The following is a 19,656-nucleotide window of genomic DNA, read 5'->3' on the forward strand; positions in this document are numbered from 1 at the left end:
GGCCTCCACAGAGTGACAAATGCCTATCACTGAAATAGGCCTGCAGAGGTCAATACTGGTCTGGTGACCTCAGACCTGACAGCAAATACTGGAGTGGTTTTACACTGGCAGCTTCAGTCTCTAGGGGCAAACTCAACCCAACCTAGCATACACACACATATGCACACACAAATTGAAAAACTTGCAATTACCCTTTATGTAGAGTGTAAGGAACATGATAATGTGGAAATGTAACATTTTTTAATAATAAGGTTTACTGTTGATTTTTCTATTAGAGAGTGTATTTCTTAATATTAGATAGTAAGAGGTATGTCTTAATATTTTACCCAAACTGTTACTGAATCTTGGTATAATACTTTAGATTCCAGTTATAGAGAAAGAATCTCAGTTTACACTCGTTCACTTTCCCTAGGAATGTGGAAATTTGACTCCCATCCAAAGAGTTTTTTTTAAACTGTGGACTAATATCAAAACTGCATTGTGCTGTGTTGTATTAATAATGGCTTGTGTCGTATTAATGTTAATGTTAATGTTACTGTTGTTTAAATTATTGTTCATTCATTCATTCTTTCATTCATTGCATAGTTAGTTGCAATGCCATGGCCTACCAGGTTTGCTTTGAACAAAACTCCATTCCTAGCTATAGAGTGCAATTGTTTAATGAGCCTGCACTGTATTACAAAAAACCTGAAATAAGATTTCAGATTGTAACTGAACTAACAAGAGTAACATTTCATTCTCAAGAAACCCTTAATTCTCATATCGGTTGACTACATTGTGTGTTAAAATTCCAAAGTTTATATAGGCTATTTGCAAAAACCTAAAAGAAAACCCCAAAAACAAAATAAAAAATGTGTACTTGTCAGAAAAAGTCTGTCCCCGTGACCAAACTGTGGGTGTGCGGGTTTGGAGGAGTGTGCAGGTGATGCTGGATGAAGGGAAATCTTTCGGAATCAGGAACAGGCAGAACATCTCACCAGACTGCCAGGCCGCTTATAGCAATCAATTTATGCCACTAATTCTAATTCACAGCCACTCAAGCGTTACCCACCGGCTCTTCCCTTTCTTAAAACACTTCCCCTCTTCTGCACTCCCTCTCCCCTTCGAGGGCCGCCCCGTGCCTCCGTAACCACCATCCAACCCCTCCAGATATGCATCAGCAGGCTGTTATTGCTTGCTCAACAAATCATAAGCCCCCTTTGTCAGTGTTAGCATCCATATTGTGGTTTGGAATTTTACATTCTGCAAATGTCAGATGAGATGGAGGAGGAGGAGCAGGGCGAGTGGTACTTATCAAATCACAAAGCTGGTCAGGCTTATCGTCAAAGCACTTGTTTAAGGGAGAGTAAAACACTGTGATGGGTCTGGGAACATACACTGCAATACTAAATGCAATATTTGTGTGGAATTTAAAGCTAATCGGCATGTGTTGTTTTGCCCAAGTTGTCCCCATGGCCTTGGAAGGGCATTACAACACTGTCTAGCTTAGCTCTTTCCAGATTGCCACCTAAAGCTCTTTAACATAGGACACTAATAGGTATTGAGCACAAGCTTAGGTTTATTATGTAGAATTAACACGTGCTGTATCTGCTGTAAACCTCCTACCTTCATGAGATTCATCTTTATTGTCAACAATAAGCACAATAAAATATAGTCCAACGTATTGCGTCCAATGTGTGTTAACTCTACTAGAATTCCCAGAGTTAACGCAGTAATACACATGGCGTGGATATCCTCACTGTGCCTTTAGCTGTAGAGTCACCTGGTGAAGTTGTATGCAGCCTGAAACTGAAATCAAATAAATAAAACGTAAAAGGGTACACCTTTGGGCCATTTTGTACATTTTGTGTAGAGACACGAGCAGTATGAAACATCTGTAGAGAAAACAAAGAAAATCACAGACACTGTTCTGTAGAAAATTCATGCGTGTCAGCCAACCTAACCAGTCCTAACATCGTGGCTGATTGGCCGTCAGACGCCAAACACCACCGATGAGGTTCAAATGGGAAGGCAGCTCCTCGGCCGTTTCAGCTCACACACCTTGAACACTGACTCATAGCAGGTGCGTGTGTAGTGCAGAGAGGGTGTTCTCATAGTGCACCCCAACTGAACCCAGAATATTCACCCCTAACTGATTCAGAGGCTGATTACAACCAGAATGACCTCAGAGAATAAGGTGGAACATAAAATGTGCTATGGTAGTTTCTGGCCAATGCTATTCCTTGATCATATCTTTATATACATAGAGGATTAATGCGTTGCAAGAATGGGTTACTATAGTAAAGTATGCACTGTGAAAGACCATGGTGATCTGACATTCTTTGTACAAGGGGCCTTTACCTCTGTTTTAGGATATTAAGGATCCCATTTGTTTAAATAAACTTTTGCCTTGTCATGTGTAATATGGAAAATGCCTTCAGTATGCGCAATGGTACATTTAAATGGTAATATCACCTTTTTACATTGTTTGTTCTTGTTGATGCTGTTGGAGTAAATGACCATAATTCGTGGGATATTCTCACGTGCTCCACACAAGCAGGTTGGGGCTGTCGCCGAGCACACACAGTTAAATTCAATTTAGATGAATGTTAATCAGCTTGTTCTCTTGCCCCACCTTGTACATGTACCGCTGACATGCTGAGGTGTCAGATTCTGAGGCCAGGTTGATAATCAGGATTAATACGATGTTCGTGCTGATTTTTGCTAAAGAAAGCACCTCGTGCCTGGCCCTGTGCTTTGATGTGTCTGGTCTCTCTACATATTGGCAGCGTGGCTTCCATGTAATAATGATAAGAATGGACGTGAGGCATTTAAGTAGCAAATCAATAGCAAATTAAATTTTTCGGCTCTGAGGCGCACTTTCACGATCATGTGTAATTAGCCCTGACAGTCTGGCTCTGGGTGAATTAGATTGCTGCCTCTTGTCACGTCACCACTCCCCACTCCCCCCCCACACACACACTCTCTACCCGCTGATTTTAAGTCCATTTCGGATCAAGGCATGTCACTACCTTATGTTGAATTACAATGGCTCCCTACAAAAACAATGCCTGAGCTGGACAAACACTGCGTGTCATGTGGACTTCAAGGGCAAAACCTTTCTCCTGCTTTTAGAAACAAACCTGATAAGATTTCAAATTAACCTCTATTATATTACAAACCGCCTGCTCCCTAACACACACACACACACACACACACACACACACACACACACACACACACGTTTTTAAAGGAAAACATTTAAATCTCATCTTGAGACAAGGGGAGACCAGAGGGTGGACGTCAGGTTCAGAAGCCATTGTCTCACGTAGTTTGCTTAAGACATGGACAATTATTTTAGCAATAGGTTGGCAAAAGTTACTTCCTGCATGGCAAACTCTGTTCCTGTACGTTTGACCAATCAAATCTTAGAGTTTGAAGATCTGAAATAACAAATGGCTCTCTACGCTCTTTTCATTTGACCAAGAATAACCACAGATGCTATAGTTTTTTTCCAAGGAGATCGCACTGAAAGGGCAGGTCTTGAAGACTCGTGCTGAAGTAGGTTAATCATAGAACACATGGCTCTTGCCTGGCGGTAAGGCAGAAAATGGGCTAGCACCTGATTTAGATAAAGCATGATGACCCACAGGCACTCCTATATAATGAATTGTGGGACGACTATGTCCTCCAAAACCTGCTACTTGCAGCAGTTCATTTTTCATCTCGGTCCTCCATATGAATAAACAGGACCTATTTAATCTGTCTCTCCCTCATCAGTTTGCAAGGCATATGGCCTCATGCTGCACACGCATGCACACAACTTCGCATTCACACACATGCATATTCAAATGTACAAATGTGCATATTCAAATGTACAAATGTGCATATTCAAATGTACACATGTGCAGTATACTCTGGGTGGTGCCCTCACTTACAAACGTACACGGACACATCCACCTACATGTGAGAATTTACAGAAACCTTCCATTTCTTTTTTTTATTTCTATAACTTTATTATATGGAATAAAACTAATCTAAAACAGTAATGATAATTATCCAAAAACTATTTGTATTACTGTTAATGTAATGAAGGGAATTTTTTTTTTGTTGTGTTTTTGAAGGGTTATTGAAATATTTCTTTTCCTCATGTATTGACTATACTACATGAGATATTGGCTGGTTTTTGGAAGCAGTATGCTGAAGCATCCAGATCACTGAAGGAAGGTCTTAGCTGTAGTACAGAGTGGTTTTTAAACCCGTGATCTTCTTAGGCAAGTCAGCTGGGACCTACACTCATCAGCCTCTCCCTTCTCTCTGCAGTGGTATTGTCTGTGCGTTGTTGATCAAACTGAAATTAACTGCACCTGAATGACATGACAAAGACCCCCAGTGGGCCAAGAATCTGCACACCAACTCCCTTTTAATAGACTTGCACCTCATTTGGCCTCTAAAGCCCATTGAAAGGTCCCAGAGGATGAGGGGAGGCCTGCCTCCTCTGGCCCTGCAGGCCGGAGGTTTCTCCTACACAGCCTCCGCGAGAGGCCAGAACCTGATTAGAGACGCCCCCCCCCCCCCCCCAGCCTGAGGAGGCTATGCGGGACAATGCAGAGCTTTCCTTTTCAAAACAACAGGCCATCCTGTCTGACCTCTGTCACTGCCAATGTTTGTCACTGAGAGGATGACACACACACACACACACACACACACACACACACACACACACACACACAAGTACTCACACAAAGGAACAGAGAGAGCCCTTGTTGACAGATCTCATATTTACAGGACCCTCTGTGTACTGTAAATTTTACTTTGTATTCGCTACCCTAATGTAGTGTTTGATCTCTCTTTTTAAATGTCAGCAGGACGTTCAGTGCAGAATAACACACATGCACATACTCTCACTCACACGCAACTATTACATGAAACTGCTGATCAAAAACGTGCTTAGTACTTATTTCACAACACAACGCCTTTGTGATCTCTCCTTCATTCCTGTCATGGTGACTAGCAGGGAACTTCCCCCCAGCTCCTAGTGTGAGAGGAGAAGTGGTATGAGTGGAAAGGCAGTAGGCTTTGTAAAGCCATTCTACAGATTGGGACGGAGTGCAAAGAATGCGTGAAGGTTTTGATACTTATCTGGTCTGGTGTTAGGAAGGAGAGGTGGTGATGTAGAACTCTGTTCTGATTTAGTGGTGACAGACTTTGGGTGTCCAGTAGTGTTCTAGATTCAGCCTGCAGCTGTGCCATCCAGCTGGAATCGTACACATCACCGGGTTTTTCGCCTAGCGTGCGTTTTTGTGTATGTTTTATGAATAGTGACTAAATAAAATATTGCCCTTCTCTGAAGCTTTGGATCAATAGAAGACAATATATGAAGATGTATTTCCCACTTTGCACAAAATCTGGAAGTAATCCAGCCATAATGGATTAGAAACCGTCAAATGGGTTCAGTCTAATGCATTATTGCACGTTGGGGATTACAGTGACATACAATGTACAACTAATATAATGTTAAAAGTGCAATGTGTACCGGGTCTTACACTTGAGTGTGTGACTTCACAGTCTTAATGACAACTTTGAGTTTTCACAAGAACATTTTTACATTGCACACGTGACAGAATTAACAGATGGCTGTACTGATATCAGTATTGTCCCCACTGATGTGTGGCAGTACAGCAAGTTTCCATGAGGGAAGCCTGGGTGAAGTGGTCATTAGAAACAAACATTGTCATTTGGAATGGATCGTTAGTCATCTGAGTATTGCTCGCTCATGTTAATATGAAGATGACCTTCTCAGGAGGGGGCTGGCTTTGCTTAGCTCCAAATTGTGATGCATACCAATTGCTATTTATGATATACCACAAAATGCTTATGCATCATAGTGTCATATTCAAATTGGTGCCCATAACCTTGCAATCCCTAAAAAGTCATATGTTATGAATTTGGTTTGGTGGCATTGTTTACGCTGCATTAATCATGCAAACATGCATTTGGAAAACAAATGGCTTGTGCAGATTTTGGAAATGATTCAAAAAGGTTGTCTTCCTCTAGCACTAAACAGCTCACAGAAAAAAAAACACTCTGAATGGGTGTGTGAGGACGAGTGCAGAAGGTTCACTATTAAAGTTGATCTCCTACATGTCTGTAGTGAGGTTCACTATTAAAGTTTATCTCCTACATGTCTGTAGTGAGGTTCACTATTAAAGTTGATCTCCTACATGTCTGTAGTGAGGTTCACTATTAAAGTTGATCTCCTACATGTCTGTAGTGAGGTTCACTATTAAAGTTGATCTTCTACATGTCTGTAGTGAGGTTCACTATTAAAGTTGATCTCCTACATGTCTGTAGTGAGGTTCACTATTAAAGTTTATCTCCTACATGTCTGTAGTGAGGTTCACTATTAAAGTTGATCTCCTACATGTCTGTAGTGAGGTTCACTATTAAAGTTGATCTCCTACATGTCTGTAGTGAGGTTCACTATTAAAGTTTATCTCCTACATGTCTGTAGTGAGGTTCACTATTAAAGTTTATCTCCTACATGTCTGTAGTGAGGTTCAGTGATGTACATTATAGGACAATGTGTCTACTGTCTAATGCTGTTTTTGTTTTACCAAAACACTAGACCTCCATGTAAAAAAAAAAGTGACAAACACTCACCTGCATGACTGTATGTATAAAATCAAGTTGGTTCAATCTAATCAATTTGAGGTCTGCGTACATAATATGTCATCACTGTCTTCAAGAAAATGCTTGATTTTTAAAGGTAAAGCTTTTGTTGAACTGCACCTGATTTGGTTAATCTTTTGAAGTGGAATTATTATTGCTGACATTACGCATGTTGTCAATTATGGGTTGTCTTGACCTTCGTTACCTAGTTACCCATTTGAATACAGGTCAGTAATTGAATAATGTGGCAGGGACCCATTTCTTAGTGCGCTCAGAAGCTGAAATAGCTATATTGTTATTGCTGTCTCTTGAATAGGTTACAGCACATCTGAATGAAGGTTATTCTTGGCTGGGACAAATAACAGGGATGTTGGTGATTTTCATGAATCATAATGAATATGTGATGTGAGCATTATTGAGGGCTTAGCCAAGCGCAGCCCCAGGTTCCCTTTTCTCTCGTTTGGAAAGGTGACGTCCGAGTTTTGATAAGGCGGTTAATGTACACGAAGAGCCCTTGCGAAGCTCATTTATTCATCGTCTGTTTCAAAGGCATCCTTTGTCTACTCAGGGGGCCCATTGTCTCCATATGAAGTGGAGTCGGGTGGAGATTTGAACAGCGTCTTGACTGGCCTAAGTCGAAGCGTGGCTAAGGTTAAGTGGTCTCCCTGCTCCCGCCACCCACCTCCACTCCGCCATGACAGCTGGGGACTAGGCCGTTGCTATGGTTATTGTTCCCTCTGTTGCTTCGCGGTGCCCCAGACTGCTCATTTGAGACACGAACGGGTCCATCCAGACACCAAACAACAATGCGCAGCCCTGTAAACCTGCAGACGGGCGGCTGTCCTCCCCGTTTCCCCGATTTATGACTAGCTCGTGTTTTTTTTTTTTTTTTGGGGGGGGGGGGGGGGGGGGGTCATCTTTGGCTGCAGCTGTGCTTGCTTTGTTTTTTCATGCATTTGCAACTTTTAATTGCGCACAAATTAAATGAGTCACGTAAAAATTGAAAGTCATTTTTGGAACACTAAAAGTAAATTCCAATCAAATAAGATAAGCTGTGTTCAGTTTGTACTGCTCTCTCTCACAGAGCACAGTAATGCAGATGGAAGCCTTCCAATTGATAGTGAGGCCACTGATCAGGAAAATTATTTCCAAAACTCTGCCAGTGACATGGCCAACAGTACTGGTCTCTATAATAGCTAAAGGACAGGAGTATGTTTATTCATGTTCTGCACACAAGACTTAATAAGCTGTTTTTAAATGTAGGCGTACCTATCTTTATGTAATCACGGCTTAAATCAAATAAAACTGAACATTTGTCTTGAGCTTGTCTTATTTGGTCATCTTTGGATGCTTCAGGAGTTATATAGATGAGCACAGTCCCTCTGTCACGCACCCCCTCCCCCACCCCTCCAGGAGATGAAGCAGTGTGTTTACAGCATTTAAAATAAATTCAAAATAAATTCAAATTAAAATGAACTTCAAAGACATTTAGTATCATATATTTTGCATGCTTGATAATTATCCGTGATTAGCCCAATCATAAAGAATGAGTGTGTAACTCCCCGGTGGTGTATTCTCAGCATGACTCCATTAGAAAAATACATTATTCTTACAATTCTAAATATTTATTCCAAAATGACTTGGAAGTTTGCGGCACCTTAAGGAACACAGGCATAACTTCATCATCACTTGATGTTATTTCTGAAAAAGTAGTTTGCAGTTCTCTAGGGCTCCTTCCTTTAATACATTAGTCATAATTGTTGGGTTGAATATATACAATGATGAGATGTGAATGATCCATTTTGATACGACAGCAAATCTGATTGGTTGTTGCTAAAGAAGGAGCATTCAGATACACCAATCCCTTCATTCTGAAGTACTAACTAAACTAATATTCTTCTCCAACCACTTTGAAACAGACATCATGTTATCTTCAAATCACAGAGCAACACAAGCAACAGGCAAACAGAACACTTCCACGATCTAGACGCGTGTCTCTCAGTGGGCAAACATTAACACTGCTCTGTGGTGCTCTTCTGTAACAGCTGTTGTTCTACAGAGAGCGATAAAAACTTCAAAGGGCTCATGTTGTTCCGAGCTGATAAGAAGCTCTGTTCTCCTCTTTGGCCATGTTGGGTGGGAAGAGATGCTTCGTTAAGCTACCCACTTTTCGAAATACACTTTGAACGAAACAAACAAGCAACAAGCAAAACCGTTTCCCGTGCTGATGCCATTAGCACCAGTTTGTAGATTTGTCCAAATAGATGTGGAACCTGGCCGTCTTGCCTGGGGTCAGCCCCACCGTGCCCGCCGGCCTAGCCGGCCTGCTTGACCCCCCGGTCCTGGCTCAGCTCGTCAGCACCTGTTTGTTGCTGGACTGCGTTATCAGGGCCACGGAGCATCTGGAAGTCCCCGCAGCCTTCGCCTGCCTTTAAGTGTACCTCCGCGTGCCGGCGGGCGGCCTGCGTGAAGGGCAAACGGGGGCAGCGCGGAGGCCGGCCCCGCCGGAGCCTCCGACCAGCAGGCTCACATTAGAGCACATTTGTTCCACAATATTGGCGCCTCCTGCTTTCCCTAGGCTGGGCTCCGCACAGAAGGTAGAGGCAGATATTTGGGCCGCGGCCAAAGCGTCTCGGTGGCCACCTTGCTTGCACTGCAGGTGCTGAGCTGGGCTCCCCGCAGCTCGTGCTTAGGGTCCAGAGCCCACACCGCCTGACGGAACAAATGCCGGCCGCGCGCAAAATAAACTTATCTCAGTTGCATGACAACACGTGCCCCCGGGTTAGAGCGCTGCACTAGTTTTGCAAACCAAGTGGGGTCACTGGCTCATCTTCAGCTTAGAGAAAGGTGGGGGGGAGGGGGGGGTTGGGTTCTGTTTCAGACGGATGACGTTTGCCTCATTCAAAATTGGCTTGCATTTGAGCCTTTGTGTGAAGGTGCTGATTTAAAATGCTAATCATTTAAACATTAATAATAATAAACAAAAGAATAGCAAAAATAACAACAATACAAATTATTAATACAATAATAATAGGCAAGTAAAATTGATGTATTTATGTTTTGCTCTCACAAAGACAAAGAGCCACATCGTAACTATTCCGGATGGACTATTTTAGCAATACCCAGGTGTTTACGTCCCCTCGTGTGATTATAGGCCAGGATGCTTTACAGTGATTAAATGGGTTTTAATGTGAGTCCAATGGCTTTAGCTGAGATAGAGTGGGGTTGACATGTGTTGAGTGATCTCTGTGGAATGGTTTACTCCTCCCACTCGCCAAGGGTCCAATGGGGCTTCATCACAGCCTGATGTAAGAGTGCCACCAGGCATGATTGATCACCCCAAAAGATTACCCCCAATTCTGGCCACGGCCATGCGTGGCCGTCGTCATGTTGGGCTGTAATGATTTGCGATGATCTGGGGTGAGGAGTTCGATGATGGATGAAGCTTTTCCAAGAGGTCAGACGGTCAAAGAAAAAAGAGTGTTGACCATGCGGGGCATTTAAACAGGCAGCAGTGAGCAACTAGCATGGTGCCGTATGTCTTTATCATAATTAAGTGGGGATACTTAACCCTGGACTGCTATGGCTTCTTGGGTCCGTAGAGAGGTCCAAGCAGAACTCCTTTGGGATACTCCCACAAAGGCTCACCATATTGCCAAATGATATGCTAATGCCAGTGACCTCTGCAGCGTCAGGGCCCCTCCCACATCTGGGAGGTTGCCCTGATGAACCACGCTCACCTAATGAAGGCTGGGATGTCATCTGATGTATAAACTGGATCAGTACAATGGAGTGAAAATCAAGACTGTGCAAAACTTTTTCTTTTCACCACAGGAAAAGTGATTTTATTCAGTGGTTTTGCAAAATGAATAACTGTATGAGTGTAGTGAAAATTCTAAGCTATTGGATATTCTGAGTAATGAAATAATTTATAAATTTCATTTAGGGTTTGAATTGTAAAATAAGATAACATGCACCAAGATTTTATTTAACTTCTATTCCCTCACCATATCGTTTCCACCATTTACAATGACACTCCTTATTGTATGTTTTCCTGGACTTCATACATCATTCATTTAGTGTGAATTCTGGTTTTTGGTAGGGAAAAAATATGTATAGCTGAAGAAATTGATACAGTCTGACTGCGTTTAATGCTGGCAATGCCTAAATCGGACCTTGGATTTGGAAGGGTCGTCACTGGCACACATGAGTTCATGCATCACAGAGCAGGAGTGCTCAGCCAACTGCCCCAAAAAGCCTGTCCCCCCGGTAGGGGGAATTACACGACCTCTCTCAGCTCACCGTAACCCCCTCATTATACACACACCAATGAGCTCGGATCATATTTTCCTGGGCAGTGGGAAAAAAATGGAAATGGGAGGAAGGATGGTGCCATGCATTCGAACAATGCCTCGCTGTTTTTTAAAATGGCTCCATGGAGAAGTTTAGGAATGGTGTTCTTGGGCAGAAATTACCATTTGTGCGCACCCTTTATGGGAAAATTGTCAGTATTTGTCTTTGGTCGGACACAAAAATGCATTTAATCTGATTAGTTGTTCATTTCAGTGTTTCACATCTTGCTGTGTAGACAGAGAACAATTTAGCAGTTACAGATTTTAATGTTTAGAGGTGTCATTTTCCATTTGACATAGTTAAACTGAATTAGTCTGCATTACGCTTTGTTTACTTAGGGTTATTCACCACATTTTCTCCTGAATTATAATTCATTTCATTTCAGTCTCATTTTCAGTATATCTTGATGGAAGCATGCAGTCTCGGAGGCTGAAAGAGGTGCTGGAGTGGACATTGTGTTTCTGAGCCCCCTCCGCTGCCTCTGTCCATGGTCTCTCTCTTTTGGTCGCTCCATTCATTTTCAAATTAACCTCCTAATAGACCTCATCTGTCCATAGAGAGCCTATTAACTAAAGATCTGTTTTCATCTGCTGGACAACCTAGGAGAGGGGAGACCCCTGCCACACAGACCCACACACCTCTGCCGTGAACAGCACCAGGAAACAAAAATCGAATTGAAAAAAAAATAAAAAATGGGGGCAACAAAAGGATTTCATTATATATAGTTAATTATCTCCTAGGCCGGGGCCGACCCTTTCCTGGCTAAAGAATTAGAGGGCCTTAATTGCTTTATCACCCAGCCCTGTGATTTCCAGCAATCAGGCTGACTCCATTTAATTTAACTGCCAGCACTGGGAAGGGAGTGTGCTGCTCCCTGGCTGCCCCAGAGCACTGGAGCTGATGCAGAGAGCCGGGAAGAGGGTGAGCCCCAAACTGGCAAATTCCGTGTCTGTAAATTAATGAAAATCAACAGCAATGGCTGACGGCTGCCCCCGAGGTGGTCTAGTGAAGGAAGCAGCGCGGGAGAATGGCATGGACACAGAAAGCCTGTTTCAGTAGCGGTGCGAGACGAAGTGAGCTCTCACAGTGGCTCCCACTGGAGACGTGAAGGGTCCGGGGGATTTGGATGGAGCCGCCGATATCTGAACAATTAACACGGACTCCGTGAGCAGAGGGATGCCTGCCAGTGTCTTCCTGAACGTCGGCATGTCTGATTAAAAGGCGTATATTAATTACAGACATGTTACTTCATTAGACTGAAAAGGATTAACATTCCTTGTCTATGAATACAGTTTTAAGTTTAAGTCTAGGGGGAAATAAGTCCTTGGTTATGAGACACTATCTCTGTAATTAATTTAATAATTTATCCGCTAAGGTGCACTCACAGATGATCCTACGCCCATTTGCAAAATGATTTCTGATTGGTAGAGAATTCATAATGAATTCGTCTCTCAGCACATGAACCAGTGATGTGTGCATGTTTTCGTCTGAAATATTGCTGAGCTTTAACAGTGAGGTTTGTTTCAGACAGGCAGGAGAAAGGTAGCAGCGCTGTGGTCTTGCTCTCCTGGAACATGCGAACATGGTGACGTGCTTTAACTTTTCGCCCCTGCGTGTAGACATCAGTGCTGCTTCAAGTTTGTTGAGGGGAGCGTGTACAGCAGTAGGTGGCTGTCCCTTCCCCATTCTCACTCAGCGCTGTGAGGCTAATCAGGTCAAATTTAAATTCAAAATCCCTGACAGTACATTTTCTGACGCCGCTGCAGCCGGGTTCTGCATGGCTGTTTGGATCAAAGAGTGGTTATCTCTTCTATTGAGCTGTTCTAACCTCTGTCCAGTCTGATTAAAGGGAGAATGCTGTGGATTCCCTCGTTAAGCAGCACCAGCTTTCAGGGTCACTTAGCACTCGAGACTCTTTAACAAGCAAAAATGCAAAAAAGCGCTAAAAGCATGTGAGTCAAAACAAATATCAATCGCTACGAAAGCTGTTGAATTGAGAGCCCGGGGCCCATCCCTTGTATCAGCGTCCTGCGCATGTGCTTATTCCCCTGCTCTCATGGTTTCTTCATTCTCACAGGGCAGAGGGACAAAGTGCTTTTGGGTCAAATTGGCAGTCGCCGGCTGTGTTTATGAATCCCTTGTGCACCTAGTTGGTTAACAAAACTGTTGCTTTCAAGGATTATCCTTGGAGTAATAGAACCAAAGGAACAAAAAGCAAAACATGCAAATGCTATGATGTAGCTCTGTTCATGAACATCCAGGACTTTGTCATTAATTAGTGTGAGAAAAGGAAAACAAGTTATTTTTTTCTTTTCACCCCATTGAAGCAGTTTTGCCTATTTGTAAAGGAGTTTTAAGTATACTACGAAAACATAGTTCTACAGTACTGCAGGACCAGTCTGTTCAACCATTTATTACAAGATGGAAAATATGTTTTCCACAAAATTAATGCATCAACAATTCACGTATAACTTTTCCAATATGCCTATGCAAGAAAATCTAAGGTTTTGCTACAGTTGAAGTTAGGTGAGTTGTTGACTTTCTTTGCACATTGCGCACCCGACTACATCATCTGGTCTGAAGATTTCAAGCCAAATCATTTTGATTCAAACTAACTGGGTTTAAAATCAGCAGAGCAGTATGAAGTTCAAGTTTGTCTAATCCTTGCTTGAAAATTACAGTTTATTTCAGATCCAAATGACAGAGTGAAAACCCCCTCGAATATCGTCTGACCAGAGCTGTCTCAACAGAAGGTCTAACTATAGATTGTCAGTTCTTGATTAAAATGTTGACTTCTTAGCCAGAATTAACTTGATTAATGTAATTGAATGTAAAAGCCCATGGCTCAGCACAGGGCATGATCAGCGAAGATGGATTAAGAGAGAAGGCTTTCAAATTGAACACCGTTCTACCCCCACAGCCTGTTAATTGTAGCGTTTACCACTACCTGAGTCCGTGAGCACTGCTGCTTAGTTTCTCTAATGATGATGCACAGTGGGCTAGGGCTGCAGATAATTAAAAAAAAATCACTGGGCCTCTCACTCTCTTCCTTTACTTCTGGCCTATTGACAGCTGAGCTCAGAAGAAATATTGAGCTGTCCTCTTGGCAATGTCTTGACCGTCAACATCAAACTCCTCTTCTGTCCCTTGTGCTTTTTCTCGAAAGAGACACACAGAGAGAGAGAGAGAGAGAGAGAGAGAGAGAGAGAGAGAGAGAGAGAGAGAGAGAGAGAGAGAGAGAGAGAGAGGACGATGGAGAGAAAGTTTAGTCTTTAAAGTCTTTAGTCTTTTTTCTCCTTATTGAAAGAGAGCTTTTAAACTTTCTTCTCTGTTCTTCTAAGTGTTTCTGACTGAGTCATGACAAAGTTTTGTGACGTGAATATAGATTTGTTGACTCAGAACTTTCTCCCCAACATTCAATTTCCTCGGTTAGGCACTTTGTTATAAAGATGAATATAGTGAGGACAAGAAGTGCAAGTATCTTTTCCTAACAAGCTCGGAGCTTTTCTGTAGCCTTTAGTCTTGTGTAAATAAGTCTCAGCCTCTGTCTGTCTGACTGAATTTCTCTCTCTCAATCTCTCTCTCTATCTCTCCCTCCACCCTTTCCCTCCATTCTGTAAGTGTTGTCATATTTCAAACACATGACCACAGGCTAAGTGGTATCAAACCGTATTATATTAATCACGTGCCACATTTGTAACCTGTAAGTTGTGACTGAAAGAGGCTGTAGCTGTTTTGTTTGTGGCGGTCGTGTTGAGGTGCTCCTTCATGCTGATATGTGCATAGGCGCCTTAATTGGACGACTTTCACCCTGTTGTTTTCTGTACAGCTTCTGTCATGGCTTCCACATTTCAAACCTTGACATTACAGAATACTATGTGTCTGGAGGAAACAGCAGCTTTCTCATTGGCTTAGAGAAAATGTGACCTTTTTATTTGTGGAGGCTGCCCTGTAGTGCTTAACCTAATCTGTAGTAAACAGATAATGTCAGTGGATGAGGCAGTTTAATGAACTTGTTTGTTTTTATAGCAGAACTGACTCTCTGACCTGCTTCTTCCAGTGTTGTGCTCATAGCGAGACACCCTGTGATTCCCTATAGTTATACACCCCTAACATGGAATACTTGCTGCAGTATTGTTAGTGGCAATTGCATGTAATGTAGTGAGTGTTAGAAAAGATTCAACATTCACTTCAGTAACATTGTTCAGTTGCTCACTAGTGTTTCTAATCATGCCTGGTATTTTATTTTCTATAGTCATGTGGTACAACAGTCACTTAATACTGACTGCAGTTACAGAGTGATACGTATGTACTGTCGAATTTAAGTTGGCCTTCTGTCCACACAGGGGGAGATTGTTTTACTATTACCAAGGGTCACCGGCAGGAAACAGCCATTACTGAGTTCACATTTAACTGCAATATTGGGAATGACTTCCTCAGACATTTACACACTGGTTACTGTCTGTTTCTGCTCGAGAAGGAAATTGTGACTTAATTCGTACAGTTACACCCACAAATCAAAGTACAATTTAGATATATGAAGATCAATTTTTTTTAAAGATTATATTATGTTTACAGTAGAGACCATTTACATGTATCCATCCCAACTGTTTCGGTTTCTCTCTACATGGTAGTGACGCTCACTTTATTCCATTTACAGGTATGTGAAGCAGTGAATATTGTCACCTTGATTTTTAAATATGAAGTCTCACTTAAGCTCTCCAGAGGGGGGACTACGCTTGCTTCTTATACTTGTAATACAGGCAGAGAAGAGAAGAGGAGAAAAAAATGCTCTCAATTTATGCTGCCACCAGTGCTGAGCATATGCTGAAATAATTAGGGGGGAAAAAATCTTGCGCTCGTGCAAACTTCCAATTGCCAAAAAAATAATCTGTCTCAGACAAAGGAAAGACCCCTATGGTGCCAGGGTCCACAGTTTCTGTCATATGTATTCCTGTGGGGTTTCACATGACAAAACGCAGAAAGTTGTTTTTGTCCCTCTTCCTGTCATGTTACACCCCTTAACCGGAGTGTTTTCTTCCTCCCCCTTCTTTCTTCTCTCTCTCCTTCTCTCTCTCTCCTTCTCTCTGTCTCTCTCTCTCTCTCTCTCTTTCTTCCTCTCATGTTGTCTGGCTGTCTGTGCTGTCAGCCCATAGCCTGGCACCTGCTCTCATGTTCCTAATTAGTCTCATTTAATTAATTATATTCTGCTGCACATCTTCTTATCTGCTTCTTTGCTCATTTTTTCCATTGACTCCAGGCTGAGAAATAAAGCTACTCGTGCTGGTGAAAGTGTGCGTGTGTTTAAAGAACTTCCTCAGTCCCCTAGAGAAATAGTAAAATAATAGTGGATCATGTGAATATGTTCAATTCAACTTACAGTAAGTCTGAAGAATATATATTCTCCATTTTTTTATACAGGCCTTTGTATATTTAAACACTTTTATTTTGTCTGCAACAATGAAACAGAGCCAACTTTTCGATGATTATATAAACTTGTTTTCGTCATGTAACCTGTGATATTCTTGCTTCACTGTAGATGCACGACACAAAAAAAAAAAAAAAAAACCATCCCAAGTTTTCATTTGTGATTTCACGTTTAAATATTGCAGAATATTTGAATATCTGCGCTTGAATATCTCCCGTTGGTGCTAAATACAGCGATGTGCCGTCGTGGCGATCCACAGCCTTTCAGCCCTGGTTGCGTCCAGGCACGTGAGTACAGCACATTTACTTACTGACACGCTCACGCTCCGGTTCCTCAGCATCGCCCACAAAACAAGTCAACTTTAAACACAGCGTGTAAGCCGCAGTCAGGAGAGCACTTCAGCAAAGACAGTTTACCTAAGCACCTTTTTCTTCTCTGTTAGCTTCTCTATTTCATTTGTCACATTCATTCAGCTTGGATGCCGGTGTTGTCTATCAGGCCGAGCAGGTAAACAGCTCGCTGTAGTGGAGTGTGGATTCAAGGAGGCGATCTGCAGGAGTGCGGGGCAAGGACACAGGCCAGAGTGGAGCTAATGTACCCACTCCACACTCAGATTGCCCAGCCTATAGGTAATCACTCCTCATTTGATTCATGATAGTGGGGTTGGGTCAGTCGCACGGTATATAGAGACCGCTGTGAGACAGAGGCTGTCAAGAGCTAAACACCTGTGACTGAGAAACCTTGTTGGAAAACGACCAATGTTTACCGTGAAACGGGCACAAACGTTTAGATCATTCGTCACTTGTTAAAAAATGCATTTTTAATTATATGATACTGTCACTTTAAATGCTGTGTTGACATGCTATAAACATGCCCGTAGTACAATCAGCTATGGTGTCGTCCTACTGGGTGCCCATTATGAATAGATGTGGCTTCCATTTGGCAAGTGTGTCGCTGCTCTTTTCATTCAGGTGACAACCACAGAAAGCCATCCAAGGTACCAACGCCTTCACTCCCGAGGCAACAGCGCAGTGGAAAGAGCCTCGAGTTTCACTTGCTGCCAGTGGCGAGGGCAGGAGACGGGGCCCGTGCTGAGTAGCTGCCCCACACCTGCCTCGTCCCGGCCTCCTCTTACAGCGGCTCCGGTGCTCCGCTCAAGAAAAGGGCCCCATCAATAATTCAGCCCACTGATCAGGGCCTCCACAATGGAGAAGATCAAACTTTTGGCTCGGCTGCAGCAGAAGCCTGATAGTATTTCCCCCGCTTAGATAACTTTGCATTGACCATATGGACATCATAATTACCAATGGGATGAGGCGGCAGGCGCTTGATCGGCAGCCCAAAAATCACACGACACCTTAATTAGTTTGGGCTGCTCCAGAGCCCTGGGTGAAGTGGTGTGGTGGTGCCTTATTCTCTTTCTCTCTTTTTCTTTTCTCTTTTTTTTTCAGACATAGTTAAGATACATATCTTAGGTTCTGGTTAAATTGGTCCCGCAATCTAGAAATAAATTTGTGGAAAAGCATACAAACTGTAGGAAAAAGGACTGTAAATAGGGCTGGGAAAATATGTGAGTTGCTTTTTTTTATTGCTTATTTATTGTCTACTCAATTAAGATATGTGGACACGCCTGGGTAAGACTATACAGAGCCCAGTTATGCCTGTTACACATCTTGAAGGTTTGGCGAGATACAGTAATGTTCTGTCAGTCAAAAAAAATCTGTTTGAAACATTTTATTTAATTAAAATTTTCTTATTCTCCTCTTTACAGTATGTGTGTGATTTTGGTGATTCTAACAAGACAATTAAAAATGGTCATACCTGAAGCCTCTTCTTCACCCAAAGAAAAGGTTCACCAAACCCCTAAAGCTGATTAACCCTTCACACAACCTCACCGAGAGTCGGTGTAATTGAGGAACAAAAACGTGATTATTTTAATCCAAAAACGATTATTTTTTTGGAAACTGAAATATTCAAGAATACATTTTATTAAACTCAGTATGGTGTTAAAGAATCTGTTTATGGTAGGGAAATGACAAGAAGTCAGGTTGACAGGCCTGGAGTGAGACAGTTAAATGCCCCTCGCTGCTTTGGATAATTAATAAATAAAGCACCAGGGGAGCCCTGCCATGCCTTCCTGTATGACAGGGGCTGTCTCCAGTGCGCTAAAGCATTAAATGACCAATTTCTGTCAGACTAACTTCCACTACGTATTCTCTCTCTCTCTCTCTCTCCCTCTCTCTCTCTCTCCCTCTCTTTCTCCTTTCCTCTTCATGCCTCCCTCCTGCCTTCCTCACTCCCCTTTTCCAAAGTAAGCTACTTTGCTCTCTTTGCACCGAGTTTTTCAGCGACTGATGGCTCTAGTTCATTTCTGCTGAATTAATTGGTCCCTGAATGAATTCTGTTGACAGGGCAATTCATCATGTGTTTGGCCTGACAGTGACTGGGTGTTGGCGATGGAGTGGGGGGTGGAGGGAGAGGGAAGATCTGGGAGCCTGGGGGAGGTTGGGGTTAGGGGAGAGAATGGGGGTTGCTGATTCTAGCTTCTAACCACCCCCCACTACCCCCCCCCCCCCCCCCACACATCCTCCTCCCCATCTCTCTCTCTTTTTCTTCTCTGACCCTTAAAAGGCATGATGATCCTTAGTGTACAGACATAAGAAGTGTAAATGGGAGATTGAGTTTGTGTGTGTGTGTGTGTGTGTGTGTGTTTTCTTCTCTGTATGTGCAGGGTGCCTCCAGGTTGCAAACAAACAAACCCCTTAGGCTGAGTCTTTGTCAGCTTTAAGAAGACCTCTACTTGATTGGACAGTTTGGTCAAAACACTGTTTTCCTTCTAGACAATACGAGCATGGCTGCCGCCACTTTATGTCACATAATCACATGGAGAGGTGGATTGCATTAGCTCTTAATTACATGATATGTCACACAATAGCCATTAGATGCAATCATTTAGCTGCTGAAAGAAAATGAGTTTTGGCTGCCGATTGAAGTGGCCAGATTTGGCAGGGATGAGGCACCAGGTCTCGGATCAGACAGCCTTTGATAAGATTCCTGTGCTAATTATATAACTAATAAAACCACCCCATTGTTTAGAGTAGGAGCTGAACTCTGCAGCGCCTCGGTGCCACCCAAGCTGATCTTTTTACAATGTGAAGTCAATCAATGGCCACTCATTAGGAAGCTCACCAACTTATGTAACTGTCTCCTGGATGGGCTCACAC

At 42.7% G+C, this 19,656-nt stretch overlaps 1 long non-coding RNA gene across 2 annotated transcripts in view; it reads left to right on the top strand.

The window, feature by feature from the left end:
* The window catches only part of LOC143476295 (uncharacterized), a 42,049-nt gene extending 23,133 nt beyond the window's left edge, over positions 1–18,916 (top strand). For both annotated transcript variants that reach the window (XR_013121260.1, XR_013121261.1), the window contains 3 exons: positions 16,617–16,719; positions 16,931–17,061; positions 17,404–18,916. This is a non-coding gene — a long non-coding RNA (uncharacterized LOC143476295). The remainder of the gene's footprint in view (positions 1–16,616; positions 16,720–16,930; positions 17,062–17,403) is intronic.
* The last annotated feature ends 740 nt before the right edge of the window (positions 18,917–19,656 follow it).

The sequence above is a fragment of the Brachyhypopomus gauderio genome, chromosome 15 (assembly GCF_052324685.1).
Source record: "Brachyhypopomus gauderio isolate BG-103 chromosome 15, BGAUD_0.2, whole genome shotgun sequence".
Lineage (NCBI taxonomy): Eukaryota > Metazoa > Chordata > Actinopteri > Gymnotiformes > Hypopomidae > Brachyhypopomus > Brachyhypopomus gauderio.